The following is a 2,887-nucleotide window of genomic DNA, read 5'->3' as shown; positions in this document are numbered from 1 at the left end:
CGCATTTCAGCGCCGGCGGCCCCGCGTGGGAGCTCCGTGTGCCGGCCTCGCCCAAGGCTCCGTGCCCCCATCTGCCCTCGGGGACAAGGACACCTGCCTGCCGAGATGGCCGAGACCGAAAGGACAACGCCACAGAACACCGGTCCTGGAAATGCGCTCCGCACAGGCGAGGCTCGGGGTGTGAGAGCCGTAACGCCCCGACTAGCGTAATTTTTGAAAAAGAGAAAAATAACCCCCACCCCCCCACCCCGGCAGCACCTCCTTCTGAACGGCGGGGCCTCAGCTCCGGCCCCCTTACAGCCACCCAGGAGGGGGCAGGGTGCTCGGCACCCATCTCTGGGTCACCAGGTCTAGTGGGTGCTAATCAGGAAAGGTGTTTGGCTATTGAATACGCCACTGAGTCCCTTAAATATCACCTGATGTGCAATAAATTTGGATTAGCCGCAGAAAATCCAGCCTCCCTGTATGCAAGTGAACGATGAAGGCAACGTGCCCGGGGAGCCCCGGCCGTGCTCGCTCACGCCGCACCTGTCCTTGCCTGGCCGAGCGTCTCTTCCCTTCCGCCGCGTTGCTCCCTCCTGGAAGCTCCTCCTCGCCTCCACGGAGTCCAGTAGCAGGGCCCGCACCCCCTGACCCGCTCCCTCTGCTCCCCGAGGCCTGCAGGGCCTCCCGGAGCCTTGGCTGGCTGTCCCCTCATCCCACCTGCACAGCCATGGGGTGCCACCGGGCGGGGACCCCGGAAGTGCTGGCTTGGCCCTGGGGCCACCTCCCTGAGCTGAGTGGGGACTGGGAGAGCCAGGCCAAGGGTGCTGGGCGCGCGTGCCCGTGCGTGGTGATATGAATTCTAGGAACAGGTTGTTCTACTGAAAATAAAACACCGCATGCGGGTCCCTCGCATCGGTGTCTCTCCCTGCCTCCACTGGGCAGCGCGGCCTCGGGGTCAGACTTCTCGGAGCTGGACTGAACCCTTGGGTTTGGGAGGACTGAGAAAAGGTGAGTTGGCTTTTGTTTGCTTGTTGCTTTTTCCGCTCCCGGCTGCGCAGTTCCAGCCCGTGGCTGCAGGTAGGAGGCCGAGCAGGTGACTTCCCCGGGAGGACGGTGCCCTGAGCCACAGCAGCCTCTGCCCCTGGGAACGTACTAAGTTCTGCCTTTGCGGGGCGAGCTGGCCGGAGGATGCGGCTGCTTAGCCTGCCCGGGACGGGGGGCAGCCCGGGGAGCAGGGTGGAAGGGCTAAGGATAAACTTTATGTGCTACTTTATCATTTGCCAAAACTTGCAACCACTTATCTCCTTTGATCTTCTCAACAGTCATGTGACGTCGGTATTATCATCATCCCATCTCCTGCGGTGAAGACTGAGGCACAGAGCCTGAATCAACTTAGGAAGAACCTTTAAAACGGTCACACCTTCTGATCAGTAATTCCAGTTTTAGGGATTTATCTTGAGAAAATAAGAAATCCAAAGACAGGGATTTATTGATAGAAACACACAAGGGTGTTACTTATGAAAAATTGGGAATAATTTATGTGTTCAAAAATAAGGAATCATTTAGATAAATTACAGTCATTCAATGTAAAGACATACTTAATCATCTCTAAGAACCAAGTTCTTGACTATCATTTGAGGAGATGGAAATACATTTACTACATCATCTTCAATTTTTAAAAGGAGGCCAAATCGTGTATGCAGTATAATCTCAATTTTGTTATATTTCTGTGCACATGCATGGAAAACAAGACAGAAGAAATATCCTGCATGTTAGCAGTGGTCATATCTGCTCTATGGGATTAATATTAGTTTCCCCTCCTTTTATTCTTCTCCATTTTCGTAATCCTCTATAATATCCAGACATCACAATTAGTTGCTAAATAAATAAAGTAATAAGATAATAGCTATATCCAAATTTATTTTTAATGTCAGCTTGCTCATGGGAAACTAGTGAAAACCAGAAAACTAAAATATGTAATACTTGTGGTGCTTTTCAAGGTCTGAGTAAACATATGCCAAATACAGTTATTTTATCAAAAGTATTTTGCCCATTTCTAACTAATTTATCTTTAACAAGATAAATAAGATTTTGCAAGGGTCTAGTAATGATCCATCTGTGAAATCACTGATGTTTGGTTCATCCCTGCAATTTTCTATACTTATCTTACTTATCCTTCTCAGTGTTTGGGAAAATGATTCTGTGAAACTTGGTAAATTGCTAGGTAAAATATTTCCCCAGATAATGGCATGTCTGACGCTTTAAACATCTGAAAACACTCCAAGTTGTCAGAGCTCAGCAGAGAGGGCAGGTAATGCGCCTGGAGACGGCTCCTCTCAGCGGAGCTCGGGGAGACGGAAAACAGGGGGCAGGGCAGGGGCATGGCAAGTGGAATTCTAAACAGCTATTTAGAAGGACTTTCCAAACCAGAGGCCTCGTCCCTGCTTCTATCAGAATGGAGGGAAACAAATTGATTTTCCAAGGAAAGAGTCCAGCCTTCATGAGGAGACTTCCAATGACACCCAAATTCCATGTCTGAAAATTTTCTTTGATTAAATTGCATTTAAAACTATAGCTTTAGGGAGCAGATGTAGCTCAGTGGTTGAGCACCTGCCTCCCATGTATGAGGTCCTGGGTTCAATCCCCAGTACCTCCTAAAAAAACAAACAAAATTGTAGCTTTAATATTTTTGATTTAGGCACATTTAAATACTCATTCATGCTTTCTATCTTTTTTTAAACTATTAAACTTACTTGGAATGGAGTGATAGTTTTTACATATAATTCTTTAATTTGCCTAGAATGCACTTTTCCTTTTTTTTCATACAATCTTTCATCCATCTAGAGTGGAAATTAGTGGTTTTTTTAATAACCATCACCACTACCATTAAACAGCACTTGTT

The 2,887-nt window shown here is 47.9% G+C and overlaps 1 non-coding gene across 1 annotated transcript; it reads left to right on the top strand.

Annotated features, from left to right (window-relative positions):
* The first annotated feature begins 2,566 nt into the window (after positions 1–2,566).
* On the top strand, positions 2,567–2,641 carry TRNAG-CCC (transfer RNA glycine (anticodon CCC)). Its single transcript has one exon. It is a non-coding gene; the product is annotated as a tRNA-Gly (tRNA).
* The last annotated feature ends 246 nt before the right edge of the window (positions 2,642–2,887 follow it).

Source organism: Dasypus novemcinctus, chromosome 26 (genome assembly GCF_030445035.2).
Source record: "Dasypus novemcinctus isolate mDasNov1 chromosome 26, mDasNov1.1.hap2, whole genome shotgun sequence".
NCBI lineage: Eukaryota > Metazoa > Chordata > Mammalia > Cingulata > Dasypodidae > Dasypus > Dasypus novemcinctus.
This window is presented reverse-complemented; position numbering and strand designations above follow the sequence as displayed.